Source organism: Portunus trituberculatus, chromosome 15 (genome assembly GCF_017591435.1).
Source record: "Portunus trituberculatus isolate SZX2019 chromosome 15, ASM1759143v1, whole genome shotgun sequence".
Taxonomy (NCBI): Eukaryota; Metazoa; Arthropoda; class Malacostraca; order Decapoda; family Portunidae; genus Portunus; species Portunus trituberculatus.
The window spans coordinates 12,618,307-12,629,703 of NC_059269.1; the positions used below are offsets into that span (position 1 = coordinate 12,618,307).

General features: G+C 41.6%; 1 long non-coding RNA gene across 1 annotated transcript; it reads right to left on the minus strand.

Moving 5' to 3' along the window:
- Positions 1 to 1,393: 1,393 nt before the first annotated feature.
- LOC123504343 lies at positions 1,394 to 5,000 on the minus strand. The gene is made up of 2 exons (XR_006674823.1): positions 4,851 to 5,000; positions 1,394 to 1,949 (listed from the first exon to the last, which is right to left on the minus strand). It is a non-coding gene; the product is annotated as an uncharacterized LOC123504343 (long non-coding RNA).
- Positions 5,001 to 11,397: the final 6,397 nt, after the last annotated feature.

The following is an 11,397-nucleotide window of genomic DNA, read 5'->3' on the forward strand; positions in this document are numbered from 1 at the left end:
CTCATGTTACCTCTTTCCTCTCTAAATCCAGAAAAATCCTTTTTCATATTATCATCACTCAGTCTCTTCAGTCCAACAGGTGTTTTGATAAATCTTTGGTTTTCAAAACATGGCATATGTTTTGGTCCCATATGTTTACCTGCGCCTTCTAGCTCTGCCTCTCTTTCCATTTTTCCGTTCTATATGGTATCCAAATCTTATTCATTTTGGAGACAGGAGAACCCTATGGCCCCCTACCCTCCTGTACGTGTGTGTGTGTGTGTGTGTGTGTGTGTGTGTGTGTACAGCTTTGTGGGCAAATGAGCCAGTCATTCCTTGATGTCAATGTCTTTCAGTTAGGGGAAAAAAATGTTGCGTGTAATTAGGTTTACATATATGCATTTTTGAGTGAGAATATTTTGACTGATTAAATAGTAAGTTTCTCAGGTTTCTAGAGCTTAGCTGTTATTGTTCTGTGTAAGATTTCATGGGCTGTATTCTACAAACTGTCATAGCTAATGATGTGATCGTAGTGAGACATAATGGTGTACAATTTCTGCATTTCACTATACAATTATTGTATTTCATTAAAAAGTTGAAATTTTTGGTAGAGTTTTAAGAGAACTGCAAAAATGTTCAAAATTTTGTTGTGTTGAAAATTTTTGTCAAAATTTTGTATTGTGTTGAAAATGTAAAATTTTGTGTTGTGTTGAAAATTTGTCAAAATTTTGTATTGTGTTGAAAATGTAAAGTTTTGTGTTCTCGTGTTGAAAATTTGTCAAAATTTTGTAGTGTTCAATGTATTGTTCAAAATTGTTCAAAATTTTTCTAAGTTGAAAATTTTGGTAGAGTTTTGAGACATTATACAAAAAAATGTGTTGATTGAAAAATAAAAGGCAAGGAAGGGAGGCTCATTGTATTTTTAACCTAAATGTGCATCTGCTCTTTCTCCGGAGACTCTTCGGAGTATTTATGACTTAACACAATTTTTGGGCAGTTTTGAGGGGGTATTTTTCAATTTTTGGGCAGTTTGGGCAGTTTTGAGGGTATTTTTCAATTTTTGGGCAGTTTTGTAGGGTATTTTTTTTATGGTTATTGGGCATTTTGCAGGTTTTTTTTTAGCATTTTCCCATTTTTTACACAATTGTTGGACAGTTTTGAGGGTAGTTTTCAATTTTTGGGCAGTCTTGCAGGCTTAGGCACTTTACTGCCGTTTTAACCAAGAGTTTTAGGCTAATTGAGCATCCTCAGGCTTTCTTGAACTTACAACTTCAGTGAAAGGATTTTTCAGTTTATTCTAAAAGCAGTTACTAAATTTATATTGTAGGGCTAAAAGTTAGGTTAAGTTAGGTTAGGTTGCTCTCCAGATTATGTTAGGTGTGTAAGTATTCTTCAAAGAATGAAAAAAAAATGGTTTTCTTAATCATGATTTATTGAGTGCTAACACCAGTTATATGGGTACATCACAGAACATGGAAGTAATAATGTGTGGGTTCATTCACATTAGATGGAGGAATAACATTACAAGAGTGATTGACAACATGTATTGGTTAGGTTAGGTTAGATGAAGCGAGGCAGTCTGTCTTCCCTCCCTGGATGGCAACGGGTCTTCTCAGGGCAGGGTCCAATTCCTCTGTGGAAGGTGCAGCGATGTAGTGTCCTCCCTCCCTGGATGGCACCAAGTGTTACCAGAACAGAGTTGGTGCGAGGCAGGGTCCAATTTCTTCGTGGAAAGTGCAGGGAGGTTGTGTCCTCCCTCTCTGGATGGCATCACGTGCTGTTAGGACAGAGCTGGTACAAGGTAGGGTCCAAGTCCTCCATGGAAGGTGCTGCAAAGCAACGTGTTCTCAAGGCAGCTGATGCGAGGCATGGTCCAATTCCACTGTGGAAGATGTTAGAAGAGCCAGTATCCTGCCGCAGGTTGGGGGTTGTTAGGACACACTAGTTCGGTTCTTCCTTCACGGCAGGATCTGTAACCAATATAATTTCATTTATACACTTAATCAACCTTAAATTCAAACTCAACTAATTAAACTCAAATGTAGGATAGGTATGGTGTGGTGTGGTGTGGTGTGGTGTGGTCTGGTGTGGTGTGGTGTGGTTGCCCCCTGTTGAATATTTTCGGGTGAAACAAATGTGGCTCTACCAAGTTGGTAGTGCGCAGGTGTAGGGCCATGAGGGGGGATAAGAGCAAGCTGGTGAGCTTGAGTGGGAAAGGTGTAGAGGAGGTGGTAGAGGCAGCTAGGGAGAATATGAGAGGCCTGCAGAAAGGCATGCTCATACTCCAGGGAGGTGGCAATGGCCTCAGGCAGCTGGGGCCGGAGCAGACAGTCAGGAAGGTGATGGAGTGTGTGAGGGAGATAAAGAGGGAGAAGGTGCAAGTGGTAGTAGTTGGGGTGTTAGGTAGGCCAAAGGAGAGCAGAGGATATGAGGAATTGAGGAAGGAAACCAATAGGCTGCTGAGACAGGAGGTGCTAGACCTCAAGATAGAATGCAGCAGGAAGGAAGGGGACTACAGCATCAGCTTCCTAGACCTGGACGGTGCCATGCCACCAGGAGTGTATGACGGACGGTGTACACCTGGATAATGAGGGGGACAGGAGGATGTGCAAAAGGTTTCTTGAATGGGTGACCGTGACAGAGATTGTGTGAGAGGAGGGAAAAGAGGCAGGAGTGTGAAAGGGAGTGACTGACGAGAGAGAAAGGGTGTCTGAGGATAGGATGTGTGAATGTGAGAGGATGGGATGTTGGAAAAATGAAAGACCTCAGCAGGGAAATGAATGTATGGAATATAGAGGTAGTCTGTGTAACTGAAACCCAGCTAAGAGAGAGAGAGAGTAGAACAGGAGTCAGAGTTTTAGAATGATAGGCAAAGGTAGGAGTAAGCAGCAGAGGAAGGGGGGAGAGGTTGGAGTAATGGTACGGAAAAGGTTAATTTACGGAAAGGTTAGCTAAGGCAGTGTTGAGGTATAGGGTTAGACTGCAGAGGATGGATGGGAGTAAATGGGCAAAAAAAGGTGTACGAATGGAACGTGTATGGACAGTGGGCACAGGAGTCGTTTAATATAGAAATTTGGGTGGGTGAAATAAGAATGCTTGTTAGAGGAGCCATAGGACATGGAAATGTAGATGCGAGTAAGAGAGAAATAAATAGGCGTGTGGAAGAGAAAGGAAAAGCAGAGTGGAGGAGGGGGATGAGTGAGAAGACAACGCTAGAATGGTATCGGAGAAAGGACCGGCCTAGGTGTGAAAGTTTTTATGATGGGAGCCGCGCGGGGAACTGCTGTTCAGAGCCAGGACCAAGTCCCTGGAGGTGAACAGCAGGGTGTATAAGTGGAAGAATGGAGGAAGCAAGGTGTGTGAGGTATGCGAGAGGGGTGTGGATGAGACAGTAGAACACTTGATGCTGGAGTGTGAGGGGTATGGGTGTGCAAGAGACAGGATGTTAGGTGTAGTGACAAAAGAGATAGGAATAGAAGCATGTAGTGAGATGAGAGGAATGCTAGGGAATGGATGGAGTACCTGCTGGGGCTGTGTGTTGAGAGACAGGTAAATGGTCGGGTGATTGAGGGTGTGAAAGATTTCTTAGAGAGTGCCTGGAGGGAACGTATGAGAATTATTGAAAGGCAGGGACCCCTCAGGGACAGGGATGGGGATGGGGAACAGGTGTGAATGTGATGAATGATGAGGGAGTGGGGAAGGAGGGAAAGCTTTAATGCTTCAGACTTCCTGCCCCGCTCTTCCATTTCCAGGTGTGTATGGGAGAACGCCGATCCAAAGGCTACACCGACAGCAAGTGACTCCCAACTCAAGCTCCAGCTCAAGCTCAAGGACGCCCGTGCCAGACCTATGGCGGGACGTGCTCCATATCCATGACCGATGTCCGAGACTTGTTTGCCCCGATCTTCTCCCTTGTTGTATACACTACTGCAACAACAAAATTAACAATCAATCAAGAAAGTTCCTTCACCTGCTGTGTTATGAAATTCTTAATGACTAATCAAAGACTTTCTATGATATAGGGACAAATTGCACAATATAATCAGTGACTAATTGAATTAAATGCAAGTACATATATTACTCAAGAACTCAACTAGCATGTGCACCACAACACCCCGAAACTTAACTTGATTGTTTCTACACTTACAGCATCAGATAGTGACAATCATTGATAACTGAACTGCCCACACTAAAGTCAAGCGATAATAAATGGAAAGAAAAAAATCTAATCCAAAGGGGGGGTTCAAAACGCTTTAGGTAGCATTATCTACTGTTCGGATCGTCAGACAGACAAAGACACACAGACAAAGACAGACACACACTTCTCTACATAGAAGCAACAATATCCGGAGCTTGATATACAACTAGATCTAAACACAACGCGACACGCAAGAGGAAAATAATGGCTACCCACGAAAAATCCTACACATAGCTGACACCAAAGTTCGTGACTACATCAGACTCTGCGCCACCGTTCAGTGAGAAACCGAGATACACTAAGTATGCCGGAATTGCCACTAAAAGCACCTTGCAGCCTTGCTATCAATGCACACCCAAGCCCTGTCGTGGACACGCCTACACCACGGAATTGTGAGCATGTGCTGCACTCAAGTGTTACGAGGCGCTTCCCATTAATAGAACACTAACGCGTTATTTCATTACGGAATGGCAACATCCAATCCGGCTTAACTTGCCAAATGGCAAACTAATCTTAAGAAATACAATATAAACACGAGTTCAACGAAAAGTCAAATAACAATTCCTGTCCTCTGAACACCACATGGAACTTTCAAATACTCCTGTTCACGAGAAACGGGTAAGGGTCTTTCACTACACACGCGCACACACCACTGTACAGTCTCTTACCATACCTTCCCGACCCACAACAAGCAATAAAACCGCCACGAGAGGGATGACACCAGACCAACACACACCTTACAAGTTAACCAAACTCGTGACAAAACAATGGGCAAACACACTTCTTGGCCCACGCACGTCTTACCTGCACAATGCCTACAGAAGAAAACGTTACCTTGTGCCTCCCTGCTTTCCGCTTCACCTCCTCCTCCTCCTCCTCCTATTCCGCCCCTCCTTCCTCCCCCTTGTTTGCAGTAAAGACACTTAATAACTAACTAACCACTCTCGGTGAACATCGTTCTATGTAAGCATTGTTACCTTCAGTCTAAGCCGGTGGTTGCCACGTAGGTCTCAAACCTCCTCATTCATGTGACACTCCTTTACATAGCTTTATGTCTATCCATTCATTTATCTGTCTATCTTTCTATCTATCTATCTACTTATCTACCTCACACACACACACACACACACACACACACACACACACACACACACACATATATATATATATATATATATATATATATATATATATATATATATATATATATATATATATATATATATATATATATATATATATATATTATCAGTTATTATTATTATTATTATTATTATTATTATTATTATTATTATTGTTAGTAGTAGTAGTAGTAGTAGTATCATTATTATTGTTATTTTATTATTATTATTATTATTATTATTATTATTATTATTATAAGTATTGTTGTAGTTATTATTGTTGTTATTATCATCGTTATCATTATCATTATTAACATTATCATCATTACTATTATTGATATTATTATTATTATCATCATCATCATCATTATTATTATTATTATTATTATTATTATTATTATTATTATTATCATTATTATCATTGTGAAGATATGCAACGCAGCTACGGTACATAATATTTCCAATTGTCACATTACTGAATTGTCAAGACACATAATCCTTTAACCAGCCAAACCAACGTATCCACATTTTCCTGCACTAATTAGTAAGCACGTAGGCCTACAGCCATGACGAACAAATAATATTGCCAATGCTCATAATACTGAAATGAGGAAGTGATAGTTTGAACAGCTTGTTTCAGTGAGGCGGGGATGCCACCTGCCAACTGCCACCTGGGTCCTGCCACCAGTGTTAATTAACACAGACACACGCCTAATTATTCCTCAAACAATTTCATGATGTACGCACTTTTAAACAGTTGTGGTTTTTGACCAGACAATTTAACGTCCTCGCTGTATTAACTATTCACCTCACGATCGCTTTATTAAGGGAGCACCTTCCACGTTTGGGAGGCACTTGTGACTGGTGACTGGTGACAAGCTCTTGTCGTCCACTCGTCCAGTGCACAAGCAGTGAGTGACAGTCACAAAGAGGTATTTGTTGGTGCCCAGCAGTGCTTCACCAGTCACAGATCTCAAGCGACTCTCTAACGTGGAAGCGACGTCTTTCAACAATAACAACAGCAGCAAAAATGAATCTATGAGTGCATTTTTGTGCAATTAAGCTCACCTTTCACACACAGTGCTGCTCACTAATAGTACTAATGTTTGGTTACTCTGTGTTATATAGTGTCAGGGTTAAGACTGTAGGAGAAATTAAGAGTCTAGTAGTACTAATGGCTATTCTCTATATGTTAGATAGTGTGAAGATTAAGACAGTAGGAGAAATTAGAGATGGAAGCGTGGAATAAGGAAAAAATATATATACCATTAAGCGGGTGCACGAACGTTATCTTCATATTCCACCGGCAATTATATGGGTATGGCATGACATGGACTCGATCTCGCACTGCCTCACACTGAACACCGGAACACGATCTGCCCTAACCCACTACACTAACCAGAGAGAGAGAGAGAGAGAGAGAGAGAGAGAGAGAGAGACCAGTACGTAATACTAAGAGAGCAGCACTATTATTATTATTAATAATAATGTGTGTGTGTGTGTGTGTGTGAGCGAGCACCTTTATTTATATTTTTCTTCCGCTTCGTATTATTCCTCTCCCAAGCACATTCTCATATTGTGAAGAAGTACGAAGCAAAATTAATTGAGAGAGAGAGAGAGAGAGAGAGAGAGAGTTTAGGATGCAAGGAATTGAACAAGTGGAACCTAGACATCGTAGAAATAAGGAGACAAACCTGAGGAATGCAGTGAATGGAAGGGAATGAATATGTAATGGTAGGAAAGGGATGCAGAAAACAGAAAAGCAAGGAATCTGAGTGGTAGAACTTTATGGAGACATTGCAGAAAGTGAAGATGTGTTACCTGGCCAAGTGGATTATGTGAATGATTGCTGTAAGCCTGAGAGAGTAGTTAGGAAGAAAAGCATAACGTACAGTATACTCGTACTGGAGGTTGTGAGAGATCATCTTATTAGTGATATGAATGCACATGTAAGTATTTTGGGTGAGCAAATGAAGGGGAAGGGTGAGATGCTTAATGAATAAGTAAGAATGAGTGCCAGAAACAGTTAATATTAATATCTGCTGCTTTCCCTCTAGCTGTCCAGGGAATACCTGCAGCAGTGCAGAAAGATAATGGAGGTGCTGCTGGAGACACTGGATGTGGGTGTGGCTGACATTACTACTCTGTTAACACAGGCACCGATGGAGTGGGCTCAGCCTCCTCTACCTGCACCTGTCCCAGTGCAGGGGTGACGAGTCCTGTCTGAAGGTATGAGGGCACTGCTGGGATGCTCTGAGTCTGTGATTATTGTGTTTTCTTGTGACTCTAATGTTTATGACACATTTGCATCACATCTTTGCTACCTGTTGCCTGGAATTCCGCAGAGAGAGTGGCTGGGGCAGTTTCCCTTTCCCCAATCCTCACAGTTAATACTTGCACACTCATCCTATTGTTCCATTTTTAAATAGGTAAACACTCCTGTGATTTCATGCTTAATATGGCAGTAGTGTGAAGATAGTGTGAGTACAAGAGCAAGGTCTAATTCTGAGTACTGTATCTAAAGAGTGCATTCACCTGATAGAAAGCCTCGAGCAACCTGTGGCGGCACAGGGCCCTTGGCGCAGACAGCCATGCTGTGCCACCGGGAAGGGTACGCTGGCATGATGAAGAACTGCATCTCACAGTGTGTTGAGAAGGCTAGATGCAAGTGTGTTCTGGGATTTTCTTTTCTCAGTGTTGTGTGCTTTTTATCATTCTTTTTATAGGGATTGTTTGTTCTGCCTCTGATATTTGTCTTCAAATTACTTAATGTGTTTGACAGATTACAATCCAATCATTAACTTTGTCATACATAGTCTTTCCTCTTTGGGAAGGCATAATAAAAGGCTGCTCTGTTGACTTGAGAACATTGGAGATAGGGAAACAAGAGAAGCTGCAAGCAGCCATCAGACCTACATATGGTAGTCCCTCTGTTTTGAAGTGATTATTTATGTAGGGACTTGCTGACACTAGAACATAAGAAGTAAGGGAAGCTGCAAGAAGGTCTCAAGCCCACCTGTGTCAGATCCTGTATAAAATGTATCAATTTACTTCCAGCTATCATCCTGATCCATAAATTAGTTTGATGAGTCTGTTCCATTGATGCTGCTTTTTATGTATCAGGGAATACACCAATTTTTGTGTTGTTTTGAATTCAGGTACAGATGTTTAATGTTACAGGCCAACTTTTCTTGGTTAATGTGCAGGCCTCTTAATATAAATAGAACTTTGGAAATTTAGAAAGAAGCTTACTTCAGTGTTGTACTGCTTAGCACTGATATGTATTGAAAATGTTTAATTTTCAATCTGGGAAACTCAGAGGAAGGGCTTGGTATTGGATAGTGCAAAGCTTGCCATAAACCATCATCAAATTAGTTAATAGACAAAGCTCACCACTAACATACTCCTTGTCTGCTTCTTCCCAGGTGACCCACGAGGCCAAGTCTCTCTACCAGGTTGCCAGTGTGCCAAAACTATAGGACACAGCTGCTACACTGCTGACTGTTACTGCCTGAAGGTCTGGCCGGCACCCTGCACTACCCGATTGATCTTCAGGACTCTGAGAACACTCACTTCCTGGCTTTGTTTTGGAGGGAGATATACAAAAATGTGCAGCTCATTCTTAAGAGTCAAGTAATGATAGGAGGAAGGTGTTATAGTCTGTCTACTTTCAAGCGGCTCCAAACACTATAGGACGTAAGGAACTTGGCAGTGTACAGTATTGCCAGAGAAAATTCTAGGAATAGGAAAACTGAGGTACTTCAATGTATTTTCTTTATTATCTCTACAACTCTACACAAATGCCTAATAGTTCCTATCTGTAACTGAACTAATTTTGTTTGTAGAGTATTACATGTTGCACCACATTTGTCACATGTGTATGTATATAATGTGTTGGAGAAAGCACCAGTGAATCCTTTGAGGTAACAAGAACTTGGTTGTGATGGAGTAAATGTAATTGGTTACTTTCTTGTCCTTGAAATGTGAGGGTGGGAGAGGGTAAGCAGGTAATATGCAAAAATAAAAGAGGGGGGCAGACCTGAAAGGAGTTGAAAATTAGACAAATTTAAGGTGAAACTTGCATATAAAGGTCAAATGTATGTGCAAGAGTATAGTCATGTGCCTGATTCAGTGCTGTGCACATACATGGAGCCTCTAGGTGCAAGTTTCACCTCAAACTTGGTCTAATTTTCAGCTACTTTCAGGCCTTTGCTTACCTTCCTCCTCACTTCACATTTCAAGGACAAGAAAGTAACCACCAATTACATTCACTCCATCACAACCAATAGCTTTTGTTATCTCAAAGGATTCACTGGTGCTTTCTTCTCTAACACATTACATACATGTGACAAATGTGCTTGAACATATAGTATATATATTCTACAGTGTGTGATGTCGTTGTTCTTTCTTCCTCTCTTATATTCTTGCAGATCCACAGTATGTCCCCCACACTAGGCAGACAAACCCAAAGGCTCCCCCTGCCCTCTCTCTCTACAGCCACACAGTATGTCCATCACAGCATGTTCACATACCCACAGTCACTCCCCTCAAACTCACTCTCTCTACTGATCACTGCCACACAGCTGATCTGGTCTGCTGGGGAGAGGACTTCTGGTGCCTCCAACTGATGCAACACTGTAGACCAGGATCACTCCAAGGCACACTGCTGAGGAACAAACCATCTTAGGACACAACCAGTACCTACTAGTTTACTCCATATTCAAGAAATATCTACAGTTTTTTTTCAAGTGTGTTGAAATTCATGTAGCTAATTTCTCATTCTTATCTCAGGCAAGTTTATGATGCCACCATACCAATGCTGTGTGAGAGAATTGCTGCTGTTGCCTCTCCATGGGACCTTCCGCCCTCCCATGCCTGAGGAAGATAGGAACGTTGTAGTACCAAATATAGCAAATCTGTAGAATAATACTGCACCTTTATGGATCCCCAGAATCTCCCTACAACAGATGAGCACAACAGTTACTAGTCTCTCCATCTCAAGATCATTATCATTCCTTTTCATTCATGCACTAATACTCACTTCCTCATAATCTGCTCCCTCTGCCTGTTTTGTTACACCTTGTTCTGACGGGCTGAGGAGGATGCAGTAGTGTATTTATAGTGGCAAGCACTACAACAAATAATTTAAAGGATATAATGACATGATCTGACTTCTGTTTCCAAGATCTCCCCTCAAGAGGTGGCCATAGCTGGTCTCGTTAACATTATCTACACTCATTCATTCCCTCCTTGCATGCTATAATATTCTTCACTCTCTCATTTAATCATCCCATACATATACATCTGCTTATTCTCCACTTTAAAATTTCACACATTGGTGGCAGGGAGGGTACTACCGTGTTCAGAAAAGTGTGACCTGCGACTTAAAAATATATAAAGCCTCTAAAATTAGTGATTGTTAATAATTACATCCTTTCCCTTAGATTGTGTTGAATAATAAGATAGCAGCATCAAATTCATGGTTAAATGAGGCGACGAGTGATACGCGAAGTGAAGGGACAATGCTGCCGTGTAGAACAAGGTGCTATCTAGATACTATATCAGTACAGCAGTATTAACGAAGCGCTACGCAGAGTATAACGGGCTATTCAACAAGCAGTGATCAAGACGCATTATTCACACCATACAAGAAGGCAGCAGTATGGGGCAGCGTGCCTAGTTGTAAGGAAGAAGGCACGTGCAACCTTTCGCTACACCACTATATTCAAACAACAAATGCGGTATATTGAAACAACACATGCGGTCTTCATCATTCGCCCTGGGGAGCCTTCTGTAACAGTAATGGAGCCACTCCGGGTGTTAGGTGCACCTGTCCGCATTAATCACAGTTACACTCGGAAAAATGTCAACAAGGGGATATCAATTATTTGAAGACAGTTGTAGTATGAAGGGATATTCCATGGAGACCCTGGGTGGTGACTAGCACGCTTTGACACGACATTCCACTTATCATGCCTGGCCTCATAGTGAACTATACATGCATGTTGGTGAACTGTTTATCTCAACACAACTTCACCTACTGAGATAAAGCAATCTTACCAAGCTGGAGCGCTAACCACTTCAAGTCATTACTCGTAC